Source organism: Lissotriton helveticus, chromosome 5_1 (genome assembly GCF_964261635.1).
Source record: "Lissotriton helveticus chromosome 5_1, aLisHel1.1, whole genome shotgun sequence".
Lineage (NCBI taxonomy): Eukaryota > Metazoa > Chordata > Amphibia > Caudata > Salamandridae > Lissotriton > Lissotriton helveticus.
In genome coordinates this window covers 1,318,419,557-1,318,443,097 of record NC_136065.1, presented here as the reverse complement: position 1 = coordinate 1,318,443,097, position 23,541 = coordinate 1,318,419,557, and the positions used below count along the sequence as shown (strand labels likewise).

The following is a 23,541-nucleotide window of genomic DNA, read 5'->3' as shown; positions in this document are numbered from 1 at the left end:
GCCCTCGAGAAAGTATGGAGAAGGGAACCAACAATGGACAACATGACCACCCTCAAGCTCGCCACCCGAAACACCACCAACTGATCCGCGCCACCAAGAAAAATGCATACAAGGACCGGCTGGACAACAACGCACACAACTGCAAGGAACTCTTCAACATCGTGAAAGAGCTCTCCAACCCCAACGCCGGAAACAACGACATCACCCCATCGCAAGACCTCTGCAACTCCCTCGCCTCCTACTTCCACAACAAGATCACGGACATACACAACAGCTTCAGCATCAAACCGACGCACGCCACAACCGCAGCAACGCCACCCACCACCACCCTCCGCGCCTGGACTCCGATCAGCACCGAAGACACCGTCCGCACAATGAACTCCGTCCACTCCGGATCTCCGACCGACCCCTGCCCTCACCACGTCTTCAACAAGGCCGATGTTGTCATCGCACCCCACCTACGGGACATTATCAACACCTCCTTCGACACCGCCACCTTACCTGAGAGCTGGAAGCACGCCGAACTCAGCGCTCTACTCAAGAAACCTACAGCGGACCCCACCGAACTCAAGAATTACCGTCCCATCTCGCTCCTCCCGTTCCCGGCCAAAGTCATCGAAAAGACCGTCAACAAACAGCTGGCCGCCTTCCTCGAGACGAATGGATCCCTCGACCCCTCACAGTCTGGCTTCCGAGCCAACCACAGCACCGAGACCGCCCTCATCGCTGCCACCGATGACATCCGAGCCCTGATGGACAACGGAGAAACAGCGGCCCTCATCCTCCTGGACCTCTCCGCGGCATTCGACACTGTCTGCCACCGCACCCTAGTGCAGCGCCTCGGCAACATCGGAATCCAGGAGAAGGCACTGGAATGGATCACCTCCTTCCTCGACGGAAGAACACAGAGAGTCCGCCTACCACCGTACAAGTCAGAGGCCACCGAAGTCATCTGCGGCGTCCCTCAAGGATCCTCGCTGAGTCCCACCCTCTTCAACGTCTACATGAGCCCCCTCGCGGCCATCGCACGCCAACACAACCTCAACATAATCTCCTACGCCGACGACACCCAGCGGATCCTCTCCCTGACCAACGACCCCGCCGCCGCCAGAGCCAACCTGCACGAAGGGATGAAAGATGTAGCCGAGTGGATGACGACCAGCCGCCTGAAACTGAACTCAGACAAGACGGAGGTCCTCATCCTGGGCTCCTCGCCCTCCGCCTGGGACGACTCCTGGTGGCCCCCCGCCCTGGGCACCGCACCCAAACCGACGGACCACGCACGCAACCTGGGCTTCATCCTGGACTCCTCCCTCTCCATGACCAGACAAGTCAACGCCGTCTCCTCGTCATGCTTCAACATCCTGCGCATGCTACGGAAGATCTTTTGGTGGATCCCCACCGAGACCAGGAAGACTGTCACCCAGGCCCTCGTCACCAGCCGACTGGACTACGGCAACGCCCTCTACGCCGGAACCACCGCCAAGCTCCAGAAGAGACTCCAGCGGATCCAGAACGCCTCAGCCAGACTCATCCTCGACATCCCACGAAACAGCCACATCTCCGGACATCTGAGAGACCTGCACTGGCTCCCCGTCAACAAAAGAATCACCTTCCGTCTCCTCACCCATGCACACAAAGCCCTACACGATCAAGGCCCGAGTTACCTCAACAACCGAATCAACTTCTACTCTCCCAAGCGCCACCTCAGATCAACCAGCCACGCCCTCGCCGCCGTCCCCCGCATCCGAAGAGCGACAACAGGAGGAAGGTCCTTCTCCTACCTGGCCGCCAAGACCTGGAACTCCCTCCCGACCGACCTGCACCTGACCCAAGACCACCTCTCCTTCAGGAAGAAGCTCAAGACCTGGCTGTTCGAGCAGTAACGACACCCCCCCCCCCTAGCGCCTTGAGACCCTACGGGTGAGTAGTGTGCTCTATAAATGTCTTGATTGATTGATTGATGTCCAAATGCTTCTGCTCTAGTCTATTCCTTAATTTACTCTTGATAGTATTCATGAGGCTGAATCCTCGTTCACAGTCTGCACAAGATGCTTGAAATGTTGCGCAGACATCAAGAAGCTGAGACACCACACTATACTGAGCAGCATTGCCTACAGTGAAAGTCACCATGTCTTGAAAGGTGGTAAATAACCCACCCTTAACATGTTCTGCCACCACATATTCATAGTCTCTGTACTGTCGAACAACATCTTCTGGTGTTTCACAATCACCAAGGGCCAAGACATTTTTACACTTTTTAACAAGTCTTTCAATATTCTCAGTCCCAAAATCAAAATGCGATTGTGTGGCTATTGCCTGGATCTCAAAACTTGCCCACTCTTTTAGCTCACCTTCAGGTAACCTTTTTTACATGTGCTCACAAAAAAGGGAAACAAAAGACAAAATAGGCCCACTGTCAAACTCTTGCCTTTCCTTGTACAACACCATCAGTTCTCTTACATTGCTGCTCCAAAAGACAGTGTCCCCCAAATACTGCTGCTTAATTTGGCCAATCTTTGCTCTTGCATACTGTACAGCTTCAACAGTAGTTAAAGAACTTTTTTGGAATAGTTTGCACAAAGATGCAAATTCACCCAGAATGTCATTAAGTACTACAAGGGAAATATGGTAGTTGAGTCCGATAGCTTTTTATAACAATATTTAGCAATTGGATCATTCTCCTCAACTTTCTCATGCTCAAAGTACTTAAGAACAGTCACGTAATTACGAATTAGTGCACCAACAGCAAAATGCCTTGAAAGCCACCGGACTTCATTCAGTGGTCGAAAAGAGACAACTTCACATTCAGTGACCGATGCAATTTCATCCAGCTTGGACTTCCTTGCAGGAGATCTCGAGAACATAGTGTAGACAGTCTTCAATAATGTCTCCATCTCTTTAATCATTGGAACCCTCTTCCAGGCATCATCAACTCCCAAATCTTCTCGATGGGTGACACAATGCTGCTCAACTAGATGAGGAACGGATTGTTTAAGGCGAGTAACAACACCATTATTCTTCCCCAGCATCACAGACGCACCATCAGATGTGAACATGACCATTTTCATGAGGTCCAGTTCATTGGCAGTGTAGAATTATTTCACGGCAGTAGTGATAGCCTCAGCATTACAGCTAGTCAGCTTCACTATGCCCCCAAACTGCGTTTTGTGCGCAGTTGATGTTACAGGTCGGAACTTGAAGTACAGGGTGAGCATTTTTGTAACAGAAATATCTATGCTCTCATCAATTATCAAGGTGTGATACAAAGCTTGCCGAAGTTCTGTCATAGCTTCACAGTGTATCACGCTATTGATGGCCTCAAGGAACTCAAAGGCATAGTTCTTGCTCCTCCAGCTGTCTGGTATCTTCACATACAAAGCTAGGCGGTCATGGATGTCTTTTAGAGATAACATTGAAGTGTTCATCTTGACTGCCAGCAACACGTTGTTGATGAGAATCTTTATCTCCTCAGGTATAGATCTTTGGCGTTCAACTACTTCCATTCTATTTGCTTTGTCAGTGGCAGTTTCTGTCAGCATTGCCCACACTCCAAAACCAAACCGGGCAGCAGCACTTCTGTTTCTCAATATCACCATGGCAGACTCGTGTACTTTGCTAAGAAGATGGTGTTTCATGTAGTCCAGTTTCCAGCCATCACTCCATTTCTTCCCTGTGGAAAAGTCCCCAACAATCTTGGCTTCGGCACATGCTTTGCAAATCCAGCCACGTCTGGACTGTATTGAAATAGTTCCCCGAGTTGCATGCGAACCTTGCTTCGTGACTTCTGTGTCTCAGCCTCCACAATTTCCTTCATCCACTCTTCCTTGAATACAAGGCAACATTTCTTCCTTTATGGTGAAGCACTGCACTCTCCCGAAGTTACAGCTTTGCGCTTGAACATTTCCGTACCCGCCGGTTTGAGCCTGCTGTCCCACAAAGCCTGCAAAATAAGGAAACATGGCTTACGTTGACGCCTAGCTCATGAATTCAATCTGTTATATTACAATGTACAATCTTGTTTTACTTGCAGAGATTTTTACATATTCCCCACATCTTCATTGCTTTGATTTTGTTCACAAGAAAATGTCACCCTTAACCATCGAATGCTAATCATAAGTACATTGACATTATGAAAATGTCACATAAGCAATCGGAAACCTTGGTCCAGCCTGAGGCGCATGATATTGGCATGTAATTGATGCAACAAACGTCATGTAAAAAAATGGCAGACTCATAATTCCAAAAATGGCTACCCTAAGGAGTGACATGATTTTGTTCTGTACACATACTGAAATTGTGGATTCAAAGCTGCTGTCAAATGAAGGAAAAAGGAAGCACTGTGAAATAAAATAACTGCCTAAGATCACACAGTGCCTCATCTATTCCTGTTTGGAAGCCGGGGACCCCCAAGCAATTTGTACAACTTAAATTTCTTTTTAAAAACGCCTTTTGAAGCAGAGACAATTTCAAGAGGGGGACAGCCTGAATTAGGTCTATTGCCATGGACATGCATGCATACAGCTGTGTATTATTTATTGGTACGCAAGGGCTTGTGGAAAGTGAGCACTCAGACAGCATGAAAATCCATGCCCTTTTTTTCTTCCCTCTGTTACCCTCGCTGTCCCCATGCTCTCTCTGCCAGGTCTTTCCTTCCTTTGTCCCACTCGTTTTTGGTGCCCTTCTGCACTCTGTCCCACTCGTTTTTGATGCCCTTCTGCCCTCTGTCCCACTCGTTTTTGGTGCCCTTCTGCACTCTGTCCCACTCGTTTTTGGTGCCCTTCTGGCCTCTGCCTCACTCGTTTTTGGTGCCCTTATGGCCTCTGCCCCACTCGTTTTTGGTGCCCTTCTGCACTCTGCCCCACTCGTTGTTGCGCCTTTATGCACTTTGTCCCTTTGTCCCACTCGTTTTTGGTGCCCTTCTGCCCTACTCGTTTCTGGTGCCCTTCTGGCCTCTGCCCCACTCGTTTTTGGTACCCTTCTGGCCTCTGCCCCACTCATTTTTGGTGCCCTTCTGCCCTCTGGCCCATTCGTTTTTGGTGCCCTTCTGGCCTCTGCCTCAATCGTTTTTGGTGCCCTTCTGCACTCTGCCCCACTCGTTTTTGGTGCCCTTCTGGCCTCTGCCCCACTCGTTTTTGGTACCCTTCTGGCCTATGCCCCACTCGTTTTTGGTGCCCTTCTGCACTCTGCCCCACTCGTTTTTGGTGCCCTTCTGGCCTCTGCCCCGCTCATTTTTGGTACCCTTCTGGCCTCTGCCCCACTCGTTTTTGGTGCCATTCTGCACTCTGCCCCACTCGTTTTTGGTGCCCTTCTGTACTCTGTCCCACTCATTGTTGTGCCTTTATGCCCTTTGTCCCACTCGTTGTTGTGCCTTCACGGGCTCCGATTAACAGCAATACTTAAACAGAATGCCACAGTCTGCCCCGCGCTTTCCTAACAAAAGCGTAGACACTTTCCAGACACAGCGTGTGCTAAAGTACACGCTGTGTTTGGAAACAGCCTACGCTTTTGTTAGGAAAGCGCGGGGCAGACTGTGGCATTCTGTTTAAGTATTGCTGTTAATCAGAGCCCGTGAAGGGGCTCAGATTGTCAGCCATATTTAAACAAACGGCCACAGTCTGTCCCGCTCCCACACAGCCGCAAGCGCCCTAATCCCCACAATCCCCACCAGCCCCCCTGCCTCCTTACCTGCAACTCCTCACGCCCGCTCCGCCGCCACCACTAGAAAAGTGCCTCATGTTCGCGCCGCTCGCTTTTTAAAAGCGGCGGGCAGAGCGACTCTCTAGAGACGTCCTGTGGGCGCGCTCCACGCAAGGTTGTGTGCGCTGACGTCAGGGAAGGTGCGCGCGCGCGGCCTAGAGGGAACGGTGGCGGGGGGGAGTCTGCCCGGATGTGGTAGTCATCCACTTAGGGGAAAATGATTTGGTGCAGTGTAAGGGCTTAGCGCTGGTAAAGCAAATTAAAAGGTACTTGTTGGAGTCAATGAGCGGGGTGTCAAGTGATTTGGTCGGAGTTTGTGCCTAGGCGTTGCTGGAGGGGGGCAGAGAGGCCGGCAGCCATTGATAGGACAAGGAGGAAGATTAACAGGGAGATGCGGGGGTTTTGTGACAAGGAGGGGTTGGGTAGGATGGAGCACCCGGAGTTAATGTATGGCGCTGTGTACTTCTTTAAGGAGGATGGTGTACATTTGTCAAGGTATGGGATGGAGCAGTGTATTGTTCAGCTGAAGGAGGCACTGGACCGGGCTATTGGGGTGTGTAGGTACCCGAGGGGGCAGGTGTCCTGGGGAGGGTCAAAAGCCGTTAGTGGGGCTTTCGAGTGGCGCTTTTCCTAGTCTAGTGGGGTCAGGGTAGGAGGACTGGGGCGTTTCTGGACAGCGGGGGGGAGTCTACATATGAAAAGTTATTTAATCAGTTAGTCAGGCATTGTGCAGTTGGCATTTATGTTTATGTTGTTCTTATTTAGTTAGGCCTAGTTTTGTACGGCACAGGCCAAGGGTTATGTATTTGTGAGGTGCACCTGCTTCCAATAAAGCGGCCTTTGTCACACCTTATACTGTGTCCGCGGTTGGTCTGTCTTCCCCCTCTCTCCCGGTGGGCCCCAATGGGGCTTTGCGGGGGAGCGGCCTACCGGAGGGAGGCCTGCTGTCCCTGGGATGTTTTGGGGCTCTGAGAGAGGGGGGGTAGCGGCCGAGCCGACGCAGTTCGTGGGCTGCTTTTGGGCTGGGTGGGCGGTTTGGTCTGTTCTTGGGCTCCCCTTGGGTTTGCTTGGGCTGGGGGAAGATATAAGCAGCCATGTCAGGTCACTGTCCACCATTTTGGGGACAGTGACACGGCAGCCGGAGGATTGTAGGCAGGAGCATTTTGTCCCTCCCGATAAAGCGGTTGGTTCCTTTGTTTTCTGGGGGGGGGTTTCTGGGAGTTTTTTTCTGCGGGCAGCCAGGGTGTTTGGTTCCGGGGGGATGGATTTGTCAGGAGTTTTCTTGGGAGCCGGTGTATCAGGGGGTTGTATTGTGGGGGTTTTGTGTCGCTGGAACAGGTGCTGGTGTGATGATTCCTTCAGGGGTGCTTTTCCTAGTCTAGGGGGGTCACGGTAGGAGGACTGGGGAGTTTCTGGACAGAGGGGGGGAGTAAATGTAAATGTAAATGTTTTTGTACTTGTATAGCGCACAGCTACCCGCTGTGGGTTTCCCGGCGCTTGTACGAATACTGCAAGGGAACCCTTCCTGGCTTTCCCGGTGAAGTGTCCACTCCTGGGCACCCCCATGGTGCAGACCAGGCATCCCTCGCGTTGTGGGGGCCGTTGTGGAGACTAAGCAAGCTATTGCCCAGAGTTGCAGCGCGGGACCCATGATCAGAATAGGCACTGAGGCGAGAATATCCGGTCAGGGGAATTAATGAGCCCGAGACCCGCCGAAGCGGGAATCAAACCCTGGTCCCTGGCCAGAGCTCTGCATCGAGGTCTGCCTGCTCTAACCATTGAGCCACACTTCTCCACTTCTCCACTGAGTGTACATATGACAAGTTATTTAATCAGTTAGTCAGGCATTGTGCAGTTGGCATTTATGTTTTTGTTGTTCTTCGGGGGGGGACCATTTTAGGGATGGGGGTGGGGGTTGTTAGGTAGTTCTTATTTAGTTAGGCCTAGTTTTGTACGGCACAGGCCAAGGGTTTTGTTTGTGAGGTGCACCTGCTTCCAATAAAGCGGCCTTTGTCACACCTTATACTGTGTCTGCGGTTGGTCTGTTTCCCCCCCCCCTCCCGATGGGCCCCAAACAGCAGTCCTGGCTTTTGTGACCCTCGTGACTTGAGAATTGTTGGCAGCCAAGCATTTATAGTTTTCTAAATCTGAGCAAAATGTGGTGACTACTGTGGTGTCTCAAGTAAAAAAGTTAGTATAGTACTAAACAAATGTAAACGATTTGTATTTAAGCATGCGACATGGACTCAAACGTTATTAAAGTGACCAAATGACTGCAGGCCACAAACAATGAGACGCTCCAGTCCTGGGGTTTTAATTCACAAAAATACTGCATTGTGGTAGCTTTAGTCTGGATTCCTATGAATGACTGTGCCACTGAATTACAAGTGTTTGTAAAAGGAAAGCTCCGAACTGGACCACTGTGTCTTTTGTGAAATGGGGGCACCTGGTTATCGTATATTGGAAGCAACAATGTGCTTGGGTGAAGTAAGTGACATTGTAGGCGTGAACTTGATTCCTTGAAGCCAAATACAAAAGTATTACAAAATACCAAATCCTCCTTATACAAAACTCCACAGCAGCTTTGAACTCTCGTGCTGTCATGGCCCTGTAACTAATGAACATGGTATTGTCAGCCACAATTCGTGCACATCCTACAGACCCCCAAAAGCCTCAACAAAATATTGGGCTGTACAACAAAGAGGCCAGGCACAGATTACTACTTAAGGCACGTCTTCTCAAAGCAAGTTCAAAGTGATCTAGTAAAAACGCCCTTCACTGTCAGAAGCAAAAGCCAGTTTCAAGTTAGCAATTAGCAGCTGATCGCCAGCCAGGCGCATGATAAACTGTTATTTTCCTTGAAATCAACTGTAAAAACACTGACATTTCTCCGTCATAAATAAAACTTAAACAGACGGTAAGATCGCCAAGGCTGCAATACCAACTCTCCCAAAAATCCCCTTCAGACTTTGCCTGCTCGCCCAGCAGTTGCAATACTCACGGGGGTGGGTGGGTCGCTTGGGGGGGGGGGGAGGGGGGTTGCGCGGGAGCCAGGGAAGGGGGTTAAAAATAAAGTCACTGGCAACCCTCGCCCTTGATCGCTCAATCCAGACGCTGCTCCAAGCACCGCCAGGATTGGCTTGAGCAGGCACTGTCCCCGCCCATAGATCGCTAATGCAGGGCACTGCAGTGCACATGTTCAGGCTAGTTCAAAAAACGATAAGCCCAAACTGGAGCATGCGCACTGGGCCTGCCCTGCTACTGCTGTCAGTCAAGTGCTGCCCCGCCCCCAACCCCTTTAGCGACACGTCTGACTGCTTACTTACTCCTGCCACGGGACGAATCTTCCTCGTTAAGTTAACAAGGAAAAAATTAATGTGGCCATGCTGATTAGTGGGGCAACGCCCCAACGCCCCAATGGACGCACCACCACTGATTCTGACAACGTCCTCCGGATCTAAGACACCCCTTGTGCCCCCGGTATATTCACAAGTGTTCGACAATTGTGAGCAGAGGGATATTTTTGTGTTAATAATGTAACTTGCAGCGTGGGCTCACAGGCCTCAGTCGTAAAGGCAAGCTGCATTTATCAGCTGAAGATTAGCGAATGCACCAAACGTGGGTTGACATGGGAGTCTACCATTAATGTACAAGCCACTAAACTTCCGAAAACCAGACTACCATGTATGGCTGCTAGTACAACAAGAACCAAAACACTCGGCAGAGGGAGTGGGTACCTTCAGCACAGCAGCAGACCGTAAGTAAGTGAATGACCCAGGACCAGGAAGGTTTGGAGGGAGGGGCCCAGTGCAAACCAGAGGAACCTAGCACAGCAGTCGGCCTGAGGGAGAAATACAATAAACACACAAGTGAGGAAAGGGCATTGTAAATGTGACAAACAGCAGGATTTTCAACCCTGTTCACAGAAACAGCATTGCAGCGAAGCTAAGCTCAGAGCAGAATGCTCTGCAAAAGAAAAAGGAGCGTTCACCCAAAATGAAACCAAGGGAAAAAAGTCCCTAGAGAAACAGAGCATAATGATACTGTAGTTATTCCCTGCTGCTGGGAGGAATGAAAGGGAAAAGGAGGGACAAAGAAGCAGGACTGAGCACTAGCAAGCAAGGATTTTTAAAGGACACTGCAACAAACAAATAAGAGGTCTTTCACTTACGCTCAACCTAAAAAGAGTTACATGCAAACAGGGGGATTACGAAGATAACAATTCCACATGAATCTTATTTTGTACAAGACAACACATCCTGTGCGGTGCTGAAAAGATGTTCTCTCCCGAGCTACAACTCACCATCAGTAGACCTCAACAATACACATTTTTCTGATCTACATATCTGAAAGTGACACACAAAGAGACCGAGAAATACAGTGGCCTTTTGGAAGTTGCTTACTAGTAACCTGCAGGCAGCAATTAACTTATTGTTTATCCCTGTTTAGCATAAGGGATCCAATGGATATGGAGTGTCCACTATGCCCTAGTAGCATGGGGCACCCGATGCCCATTTGTTAATTGGGTATGATATTAAAGATATATGCACTACTACAACATCCTATTCACAGGACGTGCACTAGTGTGCACCCTACCTACCAGAGTCCAAAATGTCCTGTGGGGCTTCCACTCTGGTTCACAAAAGAGGAATTGTAGGGGACACACACATAAACACACTGGTTCCAACTCTCTACTGGGATGAGTTACACTGTATTACTTTTTTGTACTATGGCTCTGTCAGTATTGCGACACTAATACATTCTTCAGATCAGGATGAACGTGAATTGTAGGACATTTGTGAAATGTCTTAGTACTAACATATCGGGGCACGAGGCAAGCATAGAGGTGCATTGTAAGAGCCTCGTGGGCCTCTCAAAAATTTGATGCGAGTCTTCACTGCAAGCAAGAGTGGAACCGTATTGTGAACTCTGGCCCGTCAGCATTGTGTACACCTGTAAGACAGGTGCCTTGTAAGAGCTCTTTGGATGCAATAGTTGGGTACTAGCTCCACAAATAGACAATCAAAATAAAAACTTTAAAAACTAATTTTTAAATAAAGTATGTAGTGCCCCATGGGTAGTGTCCTTTGTTACTGCATGCATCAGAAAAATACACAGTGTAGCTGCAGTGGGAAAAGGAACTGTCTTTAAATGGCAAAAAAGAACATTGTTCACCTGAATGTGGTAGCATTACCAGTCTGATACTGAGGAAATGTTGTATTGTTCTCACCTATAAATTCACCCGTTAACTGAACTGTAAATTATCTGTACCGCCCTGAGCTACCCAGAAAGATTCCTTTTACTAGCATATTACAAACTTGGGAAAATAGGAGTGTAGTCATTTCTTGCTGACACTTTTATGTGTAATATTGTTGCATTGCCTGTTCTTTTCGCGTACTGCACTATTTGTGGCATATAGACATTCACAGAATCACTCACTCCTTTCAGGAAGGAGTCTTGTAATCTCCTTTTTACAAAGTATCTGACTTCAGCCACTTGACTATACCGCCATGTGCCTCACTTTATCTACCTGTACTCCACACATTTTATGTACACATACATACGCCATGAAACCCTGCAACACCCAGTGGGTAAATCGTTGCATGATGTGAAGTGTTCCTCTGTTCCTCAGTGGCAGATTCATGCTACTTTATATCCCGCATAAGATGCATTCTCATAAAACAATGCGTTCTTCTCTTGATGCGTTTGCCATAATCTCCAATTCCAAAGTATTTTAAAAAGAAATCAGACTAGTCCTCTAAAACGTCCATAGATTTAACATAAAGGTATCTAACTTGGGGTGGAAGTTGAAGGTGTTGCAATGGTATAGAAAATTGCACCTCTTTTCTAGGAAAGAGAGCACCACAGCACCAGGACATCAAGGTACTTAGATTCTGCAGAATTACTCTTTGGGAGACAACACTCCTTGTGGCAGGAGATGGCACTTTTGTGGAGAGCAATTTACTTAGCTAGTTCAGGAGAGGTTGGGTTGGGTGTTTGGTTTGGTGGAGGGGATAGCGTTGAAGTAGGTCCAGGAAGAGGAACCAGTAATGAAAATTTAAGACATCACCTGGAATGCATACTACCATGCTAATCTTCCTCTTGATTCTGAAAATCAGATGACTTGTTTGTAACAAAATTCACTACAAATAAGTTGGTTCTGAGAGAGAAGTTATCTGAGCATGTCGCATGGCTAAGTAAAGAGAAAGGTGCAATCACACAATATCGTTGATGAGATGTTTGGGATATTAAAGTACTCTGCATGGTAATAGACGTGTATCCCTGCCCTGAGTGCCCTTCTGTACTGTTGTCTGGCTTCTAATGCTAATTATGCGTCTGACACTTTGCATTGGCCTGTCTCACCAAATGTGGTCTTGGTGTATTGAGAGAGGCACCCAAAGCGCTAGCCTCAGTGGTAGAAGGCTGCTGCCTTCACCAAGAGTTCAGCAGCACATGCGCTGTGCTGGAGGCATACAGTGTAATGATCAGTAGGAGTGAACAAGTCCTTTTTTAGGTCTCGCCTACCCAGCCTGCATGCGCTGCATCGGAAAGGAGACCTTTAGCCATTGAGTCTGTTTTGAGGCCAAAAACGTGCACGCATTGCATTGCCTTCAATGGCAATGCGTGCACGTTTGGCGATTCCCTTGCGGGAGCGAGCAGCTGGTGCCATATGTCATCAATTATTACGCCTTGCTGCTGGCTCCCGCAAGGAAATCGCGCAGGCCCCCTCCGCTCTCCCCCCTGCTGCCGCGCGAGGCATGCACGCTTGTGCTTGTAATTTTTTTTCAAGAAAACCGATCATGACAACATTGCACATATTAGGTTTTAACACCTAACATCAGCGTTCCGTTGGCATATTACATCCTTTACTGTTCATCTTCAGAATTTGAGCCGACGCCGAGACTATTAGCTCCAAAGTCGGCAATGCAATCTTGCAGGTGTTTGTCCTCTCCTTAGCCTCCGTTCACTGCGACCTTCTTTGACCATTCGTTGTCTCCTGACTATCAACAGACACGTTAATTTGTTTTACAATAAATGCATGTTTATTCATATTTACTTTCCTACATGTAATCCATCCGAAGAGCACCATGGGCCAGATAGTCAAACGGAAGGGTTCGAAAGTGGGGTCAGGGGTCATGGTGAGGGGTGGAGATCAATGGGAACACGTCTTTTTTGTTACACAGTTGTACGTTCTTTACATAGGCTTTATTGAATTTTAAACGTTTGAAATGTATTGTCGGCCTCTTTGCACAAGCAGACCAATAGAAGGGTTCTAGCCCAAATAAAAACGTTTTAAAACTATTATCAATATCATCCCAGAATCCATAGTTGTTTGAATTCACAGTCACATAAACTACTGTTGTTTATACTGTAAAACCTAGAGATAAACACCTCACGGCATTCCAGTCCAAGCATAAAATCTACTAGGATCATTTTAAGTACTAATCTCATTAACTTGTTTAACAAAAAGTTCATATATATGTTTTAAGAAAGTACACCTGTTCTTACTAGGTAGTTAAAAGAATGGGAAAGGCTCCGTGGAGTTTGCCATTTAATCATAAAATTACTTTTACTAATGTTCCCTCGTGTTTTTATATATATGCAGAGATCTAGGCTGTTTCAGAGTGTGTTCATTATTGTTGATGAACAAACGAGGCACACGGAAGTAAGTGTGAGTTACAATTCTCCAAGGTAGCAATTTTCACATTAAGCTAAAAGGCGGCCCTGGTTGGGCTTACACTAGGTCTTGTTGATCTAACTAAAATGTAACCAAAATAGTAACTTATCCCATACATAGGCCTAACTGCTGGCATAATGGCAATGTGCGATTTATTACGATGTTATACAATATTTCTCATGATTTCTGTAATACTTCACCTACAGAGCTGGTCTCTCTCTGTGGCTGTGAGATCCATATAGCAACATGGAAATAGACGGCAGACAACTACACTGGACATGGAGAAAGGATGTGGTCTTACGGCTAGACTGCTGACTTTGGAGGTGGGAAACCAAGGTTCGAGCCTCAGGTCGACTCCAGATCCTTAATCTCCCCATGCCTACCAAAACAAACCAAATAATTACTGTGTCTTCGTGTAAAGTAACTGGTGCTCATTGTAAAGCGCTCCAATACCTTCGGTCGAGTTCGCGCTATTTAAATCTGCAAAAAAAAAATACCCAAGGTGAGAGAAACTGGAACGCCATATGAGTGCCAAAACTATATGCCGAACTGAAAGATACAGTCAAGCTACGGTTGAGTGATCAGTCGTCACAGTGTAACTTCAAGATTAGACTTTAGCGAGTGAGTTCGCCGGTGAGGTGCTTGAAGACAGTGTTCAAAGAAGTTCGGTCAGAACAATGAAAGGAATAGGCTTGGAGCATCCCAGTAGGTCATCTTTTTCCATAAAGGAAATGCACCACTTTTGCAGGAAAGGAGAACTGGCAGGTGTTTCTCACTCCTCTTCTACCGAGTTAAGCACCTTTAGATAAGGAGTGTGAAGAGTCAGACAAAGTTGGGACTGGGATTCTGTTATCTACAGGTGGTGGTAAGTGCCTCCCCATTTGTGCCCCCAAATCATTGATCTATCACTGTGATTGGTGTTTTACTATAATAGGATTATTTATTTTGCCAAATTTCTCACAAATCGTGTATCAGAACATAATTGTTATAAACAACTCCGCAGATAATATGCATTACATGTATTAGATATTAAAAGAGCTCTGGGGTTTTAGATTGACAGAACTAAACCCACGTGGGAAATCCATCTTCCAAGTCGGGCCTTGTGAGGTTAGTTAAAAGCAGTGAAGTGTGTTAGGTAAAGATAAAAGAAACTCCGAATTCTGGGCCAGATGTAGGTAAAGTACATTTACCGATTCTAAAATACCGAATTTTACCGACTCTGTATTTTAGAATCGGTAAATGCTATGTAGCAAAAAAATCAGTAAACATTACCGAATCGGTAAAATTCCTGGGGCCTGGAGGCCCATAGGAATGAATAGTAATTACCGAATCGGTAAATACCAATTCGGTAAAATGGGGGACACATTCAAGGGTGCCAGGGTGTCACTTTGACACCATGTTGCACCCCTGAATCGTGCTTGTGTGCATATGTGGCACACATACATGCCCTAAGGGCATGTATGTCTGCCACATTGCACAGTTGAAAATGCACAGATTTGCATTTTCAATGGTATTCGTTATTTACCACCAACTTATAGTTGGTGGTAAATAACGAATTCTAAAATGGGAAAAGCACTCATTTGAGTGCTCCTTACATTGCTAATTCGGTAATTTACCGATTCGGTATTTTAAGGAATCAGTAATTTACCAATTCCTTAAAATACCGAATCGGTAAATTACCGAATTTGCAATTTAGGCCACCTACATCTCAGTAGCCTAATACCGGTCAGTAACAGCCGAAATTCGGTAATTTCGGCCGTTACCGACCGGTATTGGGCGACCTACATCTGGCCCTCTGTTTTTTAAGCTCATACTACGTGGAAAAAAGAGGCTAAAATGGCAACATACCATTAGCACATATTTGTGAGGCTGCGTGCGACATGTTCAACTCCACACATTGACTGCGTCTTATTGTGTGGCTGTTCAAGCTCTGCAGGAGGCTCGTGTGCTTAACGCTTTATTTCAAACTTCTGCTTCAGCTGCTCTTCAACCACCAGCCACCACCTTGAGGGGGAGTACACTGCTATATAGCCTCTAAATTGCAAGGGGTCCGCAGCAGCACGTGCTACTGATGAGAAATTGTACTCATCAACTAAGTATGGTTTATAGCTTGTAATGCAGTATATTCACATGCTCCTACCCGGAAGTGAGCTCATGCGTCAGATGCTCTCTCACATTGACAATGCACCTCTACACAGATGTTTTTGAGTTTTATATAGGGCGAACTCTACATAAAGGTACCAGGGGGCTTTACATGAGCTCCAGTTGTGTTACAGAAGGACACATTCGTTTTGTTAGGCACAAAGATATTAAGCGATTTGCCCAGAATCATAGGAGTTACTCATGGCTTTAAGTGGGATGAAAAAACTGGGAGGGGTCCTCTCAAATGGGTGTGGCCAATGTAATTGAGGGCGTGGCTTAAAACTACATAAACTATTAATCTGTGCTTAACATAGTGTGCCGCCCCCCGACTTGTACTTTGCTGTTTCTGTCATTGCATCTGAATGTATGATACAATAATACAATACTTCTGCCAGGCATGATTTTGGGCAAGCCAGCCTCAGGCTCTGTGAGGCACACACTTGGTTGCAGCGGGCAGCCCTCTGCCCACTGGCAGCCTGAGCCTAGAGCCTGCAGCCATGCCCAGCAGCCCAGGGGAGATTGAACTTCAGGCAGCTGATGGTGCGTTGATTCTTACACTGAAAAATGAATTGTTCACTTAACACGCTGTTTGCAGGGCTGGCTGTCGTTGTTGTCCGACTTACTTCAGCTTGCCACTGCCAGCCAGGCCCGAGCTGCCTGGGGCATGAACCTTGAACCAGTGACCTCCTGAAAAGGACACTAAAGAGTGTTTTGAACCTGTAGAGTTATCCAGCACGTTCTTGCTCTTTGTCCATGATTGTCTCAAGGGCATCTTATACCTTTTAGACTCACAGACAGAATGTAAGTAGCTAAGATACATGACAAGAATAGAAACCACATGGTTCCACATGGAAAGGGTGTGACATCTACCGTTATCACAAGAGCAATCATAAGTAGAAGCTGAAGGGAGAATTCAAATACACACTTATGTACATAACACTGCAAACCGCAATATTTCATACCAAAGCGCTCCCTCAATATTGGCAGCTATATAAATAATGGGATGGAGAAATAAAGCAAATGACCCGTCCCAAGCCAGTATCACAAAATGTGCTGTAGTGGGGTACCAATGATCTGTGCCCAGGTCTCCTCGATACAAAGTATGCATCTTGGCCACAAGACCACTACATAATCTCCCCGAGAGGGACCACACATTCTATCATGCTTCTCAATCGCCTTTTTACTGCATCCCCATAGAATCAATCTCATGGCCAGTTCTTCATGGGGTCTGTCCTTGGCGATATTTCCTCATATGTGAACGTTCCTCAACATGGCAAATGTCATGCAGTGTTTTCACTTTGGTGCCGGATGCACAAACTACACATCACTTAGTAGTCACCATTGGCGAACAACACCCAATAAAACACTGGCACTAACACTCATTAATCCCTTCCTGCACATTGTCCTGGGTTCCCCTGGTACATACACATCTGGTACACATAATCCTGTGGTCCCTTAAAGACGACAACAGTGTGCCCCTTTGACACATTACCCTGTGCTCCTCTGGGGACCATGGCCGTTTCAATCCTGCTGCGCATCACTCTGTGCCTCCTGAGTGTTATGTGCACATTATTTACCCCAGTGTGCATGGAGGACCGTGTTTATTTTGGCCTGTTTTATGCATGTTTGTATATTTTTGGTCTTTATGCATAGGTGGCTGTCTGTTTGTTAGTCTCTCTTAATGGGGGCCTGTAAGTGTGTTGGTCTCTCTGCTCGTTTTTGTGTTTTATGCTTAGTGCGTTTGTGTGCATTCAGTATACAAAAGCCAGACATATTGCCTTTGTCGATGCTTGTTTACCGTTATAGTCAATTATATGACCTTGATTTTTTTATTGTTGAAAACGAGAAGTTTTAACATTTGCATCAATAAATAAATGGAAAAATAAACATGCAGTTTGTGGTTTTCATTTCAGATAAAATAGAGTGAGAATTATAAACAACTAAATGTAACAGCGACAAAACATCGGAAAGTCACAATAGTTAATAAGGAAGAAAGCGTGTGTGTGGTATACATTCAGAATTACGTTAGGCCACCTGTTTAAAACATAAAAGTAAAAATAGCAAAATAAGTTAGAAGTTTGTAGCAGTCAGTGTGTTTGTCTCTCTATTAGTTTTTTTGGTCTCGGCCGAGACATTTTGGGGCTCTGAGAAATGCTACTTTGCAGGCGATCAGCTTTCTAGAATGTGCACAAGAGCGCGTGCGCGCATGCGTGTTATAGCATGCTAATCGCTGGCAAAGTAGCACTTGCGGTGACGCGCGTGCACACCACTCGCGTTTTTTTTTATTTCATTTCGCGGCCGCCAATGCTGCCATCCTGCCTCCACCCATGTTGGACTTTAACTACAAAATAACGTGTCTATCCTAAGATGTTAAAGCATGTATTTCAATCAAAGAGTGACACGTTAAATTACGGTAGCATGGTTGTTGGGTAAAAGGATTTTTCTTTCATGTTTTCAGTGTCAGAAAAGTGGACAAACACACTGCCCCGGGATTGCCGGCACAGTCATAGAACAGGTCACATCAATAGAGATAGATTAGCCTGCCCTGCTGTAACACTCTCGGAACTGCAGCATTGAGCACCCTGACAACAGTTCGTTCAGTGGTTTTGAGGTGAGGTAATGGCTGTCAATCTAGTAATTACTTGCAGCTTTTTGAATAGCATTTTGCAGTTTTGAGAGGAAATGGAACGGAGACGGAAGATTGCTCCTTTATGCAATTTGTTCACCATTTCAAATCTACGCTGTTCTTCGGATAGTGTGGCCGACAAGCAGGCATTTTCATTGCCTAGCTGGGTCCTAGAAGAAGTGTAATGCCAACTTTATGATTCACCATATAATTGTTGGGGTACTTCAGGGGCCCAATGTAGCACACAAACAATGTATATCTGTGGGCTACGGGAGATGAAGGGACCCCTCTTCATATTCAGTGGGGGAGGCTTCATTTTGCGTTACACCACTGATTATGTCATTATAAGGTAGCTAAGATGCTTGTGACATAGTGCAAGAAAGCAAATACTGAAGAACATTGAAACCTGAAACAGGGGTCCCACTGATACGTGGTCCTTTTAAACCAACAAAGAAGAAATTGGCACAGAAGCTGAAATATAAAAGAGCATTTCTATTAACCTCAAACGAGTGAGACTACGTTACACAGAAGCCTTAGCAACTGAATGAGGCAGTCTAAGGAGTACGGAAAACAGAGGCCTTATATAAGCTGAGGGTTACATACTCAGCATAAGACCAAGGGGCAGTCCTGGCTTATGTAAGCATGCAAAAATGACTAAGATGGGCATACAAGATCTGCTTGCTCAACAAAGTGGGAGGAGAGTTACTTCTCCATGCAGCAGCAAAAATAGCCTGACAGTTATACTAGAGAAGCAGGTGCATTCTACTAGCTAGGCCCTTCTGGGCATGTGCGAAGGTGGAAGATGCTAAATATAATTTGTCTCTAGGCACACTTCAAGAGCAGTTAACACTGAGGGAGGACAGAGCACATGGCCAGCACATGGCAAACAAATTGGCTGCCAGAAATACAAAATAGCTTTCAGCTCATGCTAACAAATCCGTCCACTATTTAACAATACCACCCTGAACGTTGTTGTGTTGTAAAATACAGTCACAAACGCGGCACAGTAGCCTCCTCAGACGGATGTATGACGTTACAACGGGAACTTTTACATCGCATACCATTACAACGTGAATTTTACAACGCAGGATCATTTACAACGACGACCTTTACAACGCATGTCATTACATAGCAGATGCTATTACAACGCATGCAATTACAACGTAAGTATAGGTAAGTATATCATTTTTAAATATATAATAAGTAATAATAATGTAATTTCTTTATTTAATTTTATTAATGTAAGTAATTTTTTTTAAGTTACTTTTTTTTTAATTAACCCTTAAAATACCCCATACCCCAAAACCCAAACCTAGCCCTGAACCCTTAAAATACCCCTGTACACCAAAACCCAAACCTAGCCCTGAAACCTAAAAATACCCCTGTACCCCAAAACCCAAACCTAGCCCCGAAACCTAAAAATACCCCTGTACCCCAAAACCCAAACCTAGCCCTGAAACCTAAAAATACCCCTGTACCCCAAAACCCATACCTAGCCCTGAAACCTAAAAATACCCCTGTACCCCAAAACCCAAACCTAGCCCTGAAACCTAAAAATACCCCTGTACCCCAAAACCAAACCTAGCCCTGAAACCTAAAAATACCCCTGTACCCCAAAACCCAAACCTAGCCCTGAAACCTAAAAATACCCCTGTACCCCAAAACCCATACCTAGCCCTGAAACATAAAAATACCCCTGTACCCCAAAACCCAAACCTAGCCCTGAAACCTAAAAATACCCCTGTACCCCAAAACCCAAACCTAGCCCTGAAACCTAAAAATACCCCTGTACCCCAAAACTAGCCCTGAAACCTAAAAATACCCCTGTACCCCAAAACCCAAACCTAGCCCTGAAACCTAAAAATACCCCTGTATCCCAAAACCCATACCTAGCCCTGAAACCTAAAAATACCCCTGTACCCCAAAACCCATACCTAGCCCTGAAACCTAAAAATACCCCTGTACCCCAAAACCCATACCTAGCCCTGAAACCTAAAAATACCCCTGTACCCCAAAACCCAAACCTAGCCCTGAAACCTAAAAATACCCCTGTACCCCAAAACCCAAACCTAGCCCTGAAACCTAAAAATACCCCTGTACCCCAAAACCCATACCTAGCCCTGAAACCTAAAAATACCCCTGTACCCCAAAACCCATACCTAGCCCTGAAACCTAAAAATACCCCTGTATCCCAAAACCCAAACCTAGCCCTGAAACCTAAAAATACCCTGTACCCCAAAACCCAAACCTAGCCCTGAAACCTAAAAATACCCCTGTACCCCAAAACCCAAACCTAGCCCTGAACCCTTAAAATACCCCTATACCCCTAAACCCAAATTAAATAAATGATTAAAAAAAGATAAACTTACCTATACTTACGTTGTAATGGCATGCGTTGTAATAGCATCTGCTATGTAATGCCATGCGTTGTAAAGGCAGTCGTTGTAAAAGATCCTGCGTTGTAATAGTAGCGTTGTAAAAGTAGTCCGTTGTAAAAGTTGCGTTGTAACTGTTGTTTCCCTCCTCAGACTTACGAAAATGGCCCCACTGTGCTTGTCGCTTCATTAATCCTACGTCACTGATGGAGAATAATTTCTCGGTAGCACAAAACCCGCCTCATTCATTGCCGCAATTCACCAGTGAATTTCATAACTCCCCCCCCCCCCCCTGTGGCACCAGAGGGTTATCTTGAAATCAGCAAACCATTAATAACTTGTTTTCTTTATTTTACTAGGTAAGTATAGGATTCAAAGACCGTTCGAGCCCTCTTACTCTCCTTGGCGAAAAAATTCATTTAGCTACAGAAAAAAATGAATCGCATTGAGCTCATCTGCCATTTGAAATAAATGCTGTATTGTTTATGAGGCATTTAATCAGTGCCAAGAGGCAAATCAGTTAGTGCTGTGCGCTATATCAATTTTGCAGTTGACAGAATGAGTCACTCACTCGCAAGAGCTGTAAGGATACACGAAGCAGTCGGCTTTCACGGTAACACAGTAACACAGCGGTGCCAATGGCATAAGACTTCTAGCACAATAGCGCAGTCGCCGAGGGAAAACAAAGCTGCAAGAAGCGGAAACTTGAGGAAATCCAGGACTGCGGCTGTCTATCACTGGCGCCCCGCAACACAGCTGCCAGCGCTGGGTTTTTTCAGCTGCGTGTTATGAAGAATGCTTTCCGATCTAAGTTTATAAGCGCTCACCACTTCCTTTGGCGCGTGATTTAACGGACTCGTCAGTCGTTTATTAAAAAAAAAAAAAAAAAAAAAAAAAAAAAGACTGGTAATATTCCTCTGAATCCAACACACTCCCTTCAGCTTTTGCCCATGGCCTCTCTCCACGCCTCTACTGTCTGGAAACAATACGGCAGCTTCTTCCTCGAATGTGTTTACTGAAGGAAACGCATCCAAATACTGTTCCTTGGCCTGCATTTAAAAGCAATATCGACAGGGTCGGATTGGGAAAGAGGCAGTTGGGCATTTGACGACGGGCAGGTACCTTACGGGCATCTGTGGACCAGTTTTTTAGAGTCTCTGTAAACCTGCCCACACAGATTTACTGTCTCCCCTCGTCCCGACAGACCACTGTAGAATGTCGCCAGTACGGTGGGAACTCCTCTGCCTGCTGAGACTGCGGGGCAAGTGTTCTTCTGGCCCTTAAGACATTCTTACTTCTGCCACCTGCCTTGTGTGGCCCGCCTGGCCCAGAAGCAGTGCAATTCCCCCACTGGGACATCACTTTCAGGCCATGGAGTATGAAGGGGCCTCGCAAAGTTTTTTTTTCTCTCTAAGCACATCTGTAGAAGCAGTATCAGCCAGAATTTATCCAGACATCCCCCCCTCCCGCTCCAGGTCATACCCTAAGGCTATATTGGGATGAAGAGGGGGCTAGTTACAGAAGTGGCTTCGTTAGGGGACAGGTGTTGTCACCTCGGTCCCAGTGTCTTTTAGGCCTTGGTGGAGGGGTGAGGCAGTGTTTGCATTGGCCGAGGTGTGAAGTCACCTTTCCCAGACACAGACGATTTAAGGCATGGGCAAAGTGGGCTCTGGCCCAAGGCCCCAGCCTTTCAAGTTGCCCCTATCGAGACAGCTCTGTTCTGCAGGCTCTCTTGCCCTATGACCCTGAATAATTCTAAAACAGATTATTGTAAATAACATTTTCATTTAATTTACTTTCCATTTGGTTAATAAGTGAGAGTCTATTACATACATTTTGCAATGTTATGTTTATGTTTCAAGCAACATCCCTAAAAAACTCTTTTAGATCCAAACAGGATATTATATATGAGAAATAGGACGGTGTCACTGGAATTATTTGCAGTGATATTACAAACATATCACTATACCCGAAAATCAGATGTAAACTCATTTAGAAATTGGCACAGCCAATAGGTCTCGCCTTTGGGATCTTATAAGTGTTTAGCCATGCAGCAGTTGATGTTGCTGCACCAAGGATATTGTGATGGATAACTAAACACTTATAAGGTCCCAAAGGCGAGACCTATTGCTTGTGAATAGTAGGATTGGGACTCAGCGGCACTGTGGGTTTAGGAAGTTTTTACCTCATTGGGATTGACATAAAAAAAAACACAAGCAGTGACAGAGTGGAAATGTTGACACAGTTGCTGGGTATTGGCAGTCGAGCTGCTGTTATTGAATATTTCGTATTGGGACTTTTTAAAACAGTCTTAATATACTGTGATGTCACACTTTATACATTACGTGGCTGACTGAGTTTTTCTTAGGCATTTATCACTAGATTTTGAGAGCCCTCAGGCTCTCACAAGAGATTAGGCAGATAAATACAGTTTTGCTTCAGTCGTCGCTGTATTGTGATATAGGGTATACTGTAGGAAGGTGGATACCTGACTATGGTTACCCCAGATTTTTTGCCTTGTGTTTAGCTGGTTTTTGACTTAGTTGGACTGGGATCCTGCTAATCAGGGCCCGAGGCTATCTGCTCTCTCTGTAAAATGGACTCCATGTACCTTAGGTACATAGGTACATACCTAATTGGATATTGGGTCACCTTATGAGCCCCTGTACAGTGTACTTTCGGTACCCAGGGCATAGGTGCATCCAAGGCCTACCAGGGGCTGCAGCATATCTTTTGCCACCCCTGGCTGGCCATCCAAACTGACACAACTGGCTGATCACTCAGCTGGGGCAAGGGCGTGTAATCACCCCTTGCTTAGATATAGTATACCTATGTCTAACCTTATATCTGGACACATATATACCTATAAGTAACTCCTCTGACAGGCCTTAACAATCCTGAAGGCAGAGTGCTTGGTTTTATGTGAGATGGTGCTCTAGCATGAGCTGAGCCTGCCTGAGAGCTTTCGGAACCATGTCCTTATAGCTGTTCTAGGATATTGCCATACCATATACTCTTAA

General features: G+C 46.2%; 1 long non-coding RNA gene across 1 annotated transcript in view; it reads right to left on the bottom strand.

The window, feature by feature from the left end:
- Nucleotides 1–1,987: 1,987 nt before the first annotated feature.
- LOC144755346 (uncharacterized) overlaps nucleotides 1,988–23,541 on the bottom strand; it is a 77,572-nt gene continuing 56,018 nt past the window's right edge. Inside the window, exons 2-3 of the long non-coding RNA XR_013594880.1 lie at nucleotides 9,438–9,541; nucleotides 1,988–3,943 (exon numbers count right to left, since the gene is read on the bottom strand). This is a non-coding gene — a long non-coding RNA (uncharacterized LOC144755346). The remainder of the gene's footprint in view (nucleotides 3,944–9,437; nucleotides 9,542–23,541) is intronic.